Genomic DNA, 6,000 nt, shown 5'->3' with positions numbered 1-6,000 from the left:
GAAATCTATGCATGGAGACTTTCTACAAGATTTTAAAATTGATGATATAGATAAGGTAAAGAAGAGAGTTAAATTTGGGCCATTTTTCTTCCCAATGTCTCATTGGGACAATTTTAGAGGATAAGGTATGTTCATATTTCTCTTCCTTATCCAATAGATGTGTATTCAAAAATTAGATTATCATGATGACATTCCCAATTGTGGAGCAGATTCTTAAAAAAATGCCCACTAGAGAAGTAGATGATCGAGAGAATCTACAGGAGTTTATTGGGGGAAATTTGTCTCCTATAAAATTATTTCCAAACCAACAAGTGAATGAGAAGCTCTCCATAGATCAGTGTCTAGCAAAGACATTTTATGAAGTTAAGGTGTTTTTAAATATCTCCTCCTCCCCCTATTTTTGTACTATTCATAAATTATATTGTAATATTTCCATTCCCAATAATGAAGTAGGTCCTGGTATATGCCTTGACTTGGAAGTATCTATTAGATTGACCCTTGGAGAAGTAGCTACTCGAGAGAATCTGGAGGAACTTAATGGGGAAACATTGTCCCCTATGAAGTTATTTTTAGACCAACAAGTGAATGAACAACTCTCCACAAATTTGGGTCAATCAAGGATAGTCTCAACAAACAAGGTGTGCTTAGATAGCCCGTCCTCCTACATTAGAAGTGATATTCAGAATTTAGATATTAATGATGACATTCCCAATAGTGGAGTAGCTATTGGTATATGCCCTATTTTGGAAGTTATGATTTTTAGACTTGAATTTTTTCTATTATGGAGAAGACTAGCTTGACCAATGTATATGTGACAATCTTGACCCTGAATGTAGAGGACATTGCTAATAATTTGTCATATGCTATGGTATTGTCCTAGTTTATCTTTAGTAGCTCAATATGTTGTTAAATTTTTGTCTTTGTTATGAGATTAGTCATATGATTGGAAAATGATAGATTCAAGGCAACACTAAGATCCTGGGTGATCTCTAAATGATCTTGCATTACCTCAAGATGAGGTAGCAGTAATGCTTGAATTTCATTAATCTCATCCCTTAATCAACTTTCCTCTTGTAAGATATTATGTTGATATCTATCACTTGGGAGTAATGTGTTAGCCTCAAACTAATTTTTTTAAATTGAGTGCCAACACACTTAATCACTTTCTACATTGGAGCTGAGTACATTATGCATGCCGAGCCATAGTGTGTACCGAGTCAGGAAAGCCTTCAGGTGCTGAGTGATCTTCAGGTGCCAAGCAGCCTTCAGGTGCCAAGTGAAGATTAGGTGTTGAGTAAGAATCAAGTACCGAGTGACTTTAGGTGCTGACCATTATCCAAGTATTGAGCAATATTCAAGTGTTGAGTTATAAAGGGTACCAAGTTATAAAGGGTGCCGAGTCATAAAGGATGCCGAGCAATATAGGAATGCAATAGGAGTTTAGTAAGCTAGATTATTACATGTGCTGAGCATTTGGAATCAGTAAGTGTCGAGTAACACAGAATCAACATATGAGTTTGTAATATCACAAACTCAGATGTAAAACATTTTCATAGCCGACATATGAATAATGGCCAATAGATGATGAATCTCGAAGGATTTTAATGATAAGATCAAATCTTTTGTATTTCCTATGCAATCAACATGTAGCCAATAAGAAAAACGGAGAAGGCATGCAACCAATAGCATATATGCAAGGAATGAGTAGGAAAATAGAGATTCAATATGAATCATTGATTCATACCTAAACCTAAGCCTTTGAATGTCTTTATAAGGAAGATGAAACCACATTCTAAATATAGATGGATGAAGGAGATATTAAAAATATAGTGGAGCTCTGAGTAAAGAATTGAAAGACTTAGAGAATGAGATCAGCAATTACATATTCAATTAATTGAAAACAAAGTAGGTGGCACAAGCAAGTATCAGATCTCAGAGGATCAAGATCATAAAAGAGTAGATCAAGTGCCTATATTTAGCAATCAAGGATTGTAAACTATCAGGTTTATCATACCTAATACTCTCTAGCAATTGTATTAGAAAGGAAATCCTATGATGATAGGTTAGCTTAATAGATATCTTGTAGATCCTTTAAATAGGTGATTAAATCCTTTAATAGGGTGACACTTCATGTTAAGTGTTTCCAAATCCTTTAACTAGGTCACTATTGATACAATGTAAAGCCTTTAATAGAGCAGGCCATCAGAAGTGGTCAAACATTATTGCTGTAGTGATTTTGTGGGTATCATCCCCACCCCAGTTTTACCTTCTTATTCCTAGAGGGTTTCTAGGTTACCAAAATCTCAAGTGTTATGTGGTGATGTCTATTTTCTTTTGCATGATTGTTTAAAGTTTACATGCTTACATGTTCATTTCAAAGATATGTTATTAAAAGATTGAAAATAGGTAAATAGCTAAAACTTATAATTCACCCCCCTTCTTAGAAGCATTCTTCACAATAAGGTATTCCAACATAATGTAATGATGAAGTATAGATATCAGCTCTTAGTGTCTTTGCACTTTCTTTTAGACCTTCACTCACTTTCTACATTTTGTCTTTAATTTTTTTGGTAAGAAATGGAATATCACACAACTTATTGAACAATGTTAAAACAGTTTGCACAATTATTTCGAACTAGGTAACTTGGGTGGACAAACCCACTTTTTGTATAGCAATCTTTCTTGCAATCATTTCCAACACTTTATGTCCAAATTTCTTCTTACCTCTTTCCATTAGCTTAGAATTGGTATCCACATCAGTTTCATTGATCTTTTCAACAATTGCACCAATTTTTGCAAGATTGGAGTCTTCTCATTCAATGTACTATTAGGCACAATTTCCATCAATATGTCTTCTACATCATCAAACATTCTTTCTTAGCTTTTCTAGCACATAATGCACTTCATACAACCATGGAATCTATATCCAAAGTGTTTGGATTGAAATCAGGTATAATTATCACTTCATCATGAATGAATTGATTTGAAAAAGTTGGATAAATGTTCTGAAAGAAAGAGGCAACAAGACATGTACAAGTAACTGAGAATGGAGAAGTGGTAGATGGAATGGAGGAACAACTTGTTGGAGAGTGCATAATCAACCACACTGGCCCCATCACTATGAGGCCTGCAAGTGAAGTAGTGGGAACCTAGCTAGGAAGCAATGGCATTGCAAAGATTTTTCTCCTTATCAATTCTCACTATCTCTACATGCCATAAAAGCATGTCTCTTAGAAGTCATTTCTGTGAAACTTCTTGATCAATAAATGTTTGACAACTCCTCATCTTTAATCCCTCTCATTTAGAAATGCAAAGGATTCAACATTCCTTTTTAATATCTTCAATATCTTGATAGTTTATATGTTTAAAGTATCAAAATCACCATATTTGAGAGCAAGGCTGCTCAATTCATAGAAATAAGTTTTTACCTTGCATACCCAAGTTGTTCATGAGTACTAAAACCAATGCTTAGCAATATTTGTACTAAGAAGCCTAATCATTATGCAAAGGAAAAAAATATAATAAGATAGAGTGGCTAGAGTGCAAGTGTCTTCCAATTTCATAGGTTTTATTAGGAAGTGTTCATCAATTTTAAAAGTAAAATAATTGTTAAAAAAATTCTCTCATTTATTACTTTACCATTTTACTTGCATTTTTTATTTTCCACTGCAAATTGGATTTTCTTAATGTTGTCTTTGTAGCTTGCATTTTCTTTTTAAGTACTTCACTTATTGTTGTTAAATCACTTGATAGTATAATTGATAGGGTTGAATGACAATTTGTTCCACATGTCAAAATTGTATGACAACTTTGGTGTTCCCATTCTAGGATCCTCACATTTAACTATTATTAGTTGTTAGAAGTGTTCTACAAATGTATGCTACTAATAATTGAATCATCAATTTTTTGTATAGCATTCCATTCACATGTCTCTCAAATCTACATTTTTTTATTGAAACAAGGTATGCTTTCTAAAGTATACTTTACCTGTAAGACATGATCATGGAGTAGAAGAGATATTTTAGCATTGCACAAAGAGAGCATGATTGATTTGCATTTGGAGCACTGAACAAGAACTATTGTGTGCCCATGAAACTATAGATGCATTGGGTCTCTATTATCAATAGTTCAAAGGAGTTTTCAAACAAATATTAGGGATAGTAAAATTAAAAAGTTTATTGTGTTATCTTCCATGAGTATATATTCCAAACTTGAATTATTTTTTAAACTACCATGTTGCTGAATATCTTGTTTATTTGCAATACATTCAAATTCAACACACAACTTTTATTGTTGCATGATGGAGTGTGATTCATTTGTATTTGTAACTTGCATTCACTTTATTCCCATATAAAATCCAATTGGAGATAACAGAAAGCTTTGTACAAGTTAGCTATCATTTATTTAAACATGAATGCAGATATCACCAATGTATTTGAATGTGCTTATGACCAAGACTTAGGAACAAACTCAATGTAGAATTAAAGAAGAAATATGCTACTTAACCTAGTATGATTAGCAGCTCCAAGCTTGTATCCATACATGTTGATGTAGCCCAATTGATATTTTGCCTCGTTGCATCTATGGCAAGGGAGAGTATTAAATTTTATTTTTTTTACTAGTTTTAATATATTTTCTAGTAGGTAGCAGTGTAATAGGATAACCAGGTCAAACTAAGAGTGATGTACTTCTAACTCTTTTGATAAACCATGATATATCCACATTTTCTATGCATATAGGAGTTCTCGAATGCTTCAATTCAACATTTTCTTTTGCAAATTATTAAATCATCTTTATGTCCTCTCTTGTCCTTTGATTTTCTTAGGAAATATCAACATGGAAAAGATTGTGTTCATTTCTGGTAGTGATGTACTGAGTAAAGAAGGACTTTCTTTTTCTAAGTTATTGATATCCAAGAGCTATGCTAGACTTCTTGATTTCATTTATTGAGGCAAAAAATTATGACATTGGTTACATAGATAATAAAACCAAATTTGTTAAAGGTAGTGGACCTGTAGATTATGCAATGAGAGTTGCAAGCAATTTTCAAAGTGGATTTGCTACCAAAATCTGCAGATGATGGATCCTGTATTCTTGAGGATGCCTATTGTAATTTCTACCCTATCTTGTCAACTAAAACACAATTCCAACACACTCTCTACTCCAAACTCTTTCTCTACCTTATTAGCTGAAGGCATAGTATAACACAAAAATGTATTGACATATCAACAAACTCTATGTTCCTTTGGAATCAAGGAATTGAGGGAGGACCCTATCATTACATCCTTGTCAAATATTCCTTTTGAATATCTTCTAGAATTGGTCAAACATCATTATCCCTCTTTGTTATTCCTCCAATAGTAAAATCGCATTGTTGATATATTCATAGCAATGCCATTCCATATTTGTTTATCATTTAGAAATTCAAAGGATTCAACATTCTTTCTGAATATCTTCTAGAATTGGTCAAATGACATTAGAGGTTAATTCCTTTTGGAATTAAGCAATTGGAGACATAAGAAGACACAGTCCTGGAGTTGAGGTTGATAGGAGGTCATCGGTTTATACATCCTTTGAAAATTTGATCATTTTTCACCTATTCAAAATCTGATGACACAAAAATATTATGAACATAATTTAGCTATTGATAAATCTCTAATAGTCACACCTCCAAAGTGTGTTATACCAAGTGAAGGTTAGCAGTTAAAACTAGAATGGACAAAGGGGAACCCACTAAAAGAGAGGTTAGTTTAGTTGGTAAGGTTAGAGAGGAAGAAGTTCATCTAGGCATAATTGAACATTGGAGTAGCACTAAGAATTTGAATCACAAGATTTTGTATTAAGAAGGTAAATCTAGGAAATTGGGAAAGATTAAGACTCATTGTCTAGGGCCATATAATTGGTCGGTCATTGTCTTAAGAGAAATCGAGCTAAAACTAATATCTAAAGCACTTGAAATAGTTATGTTAATGACACTATATTCAAAGATTACCATCCACC

Source organism: Cupressus sempervirens, chromosome 7 (genome assembly GCF_028749045.1).
Source record: "Cupressus sempervirens isolate cs-2001-9-10 chromosome 7, ASM2874904v1, whole genome shotgun sequence".
In the NCBI taxonomy this organism is placed as follows: domain Eukaryota; kingdom Viridiplantae; phylum Streptophyta; class Pinopsida; order Cupressales; family Cupressaceae; genus Cupressus; species Cupressus sempervirens.
This window is presented reverse-complemented; position numbering follows the sequence as displayed.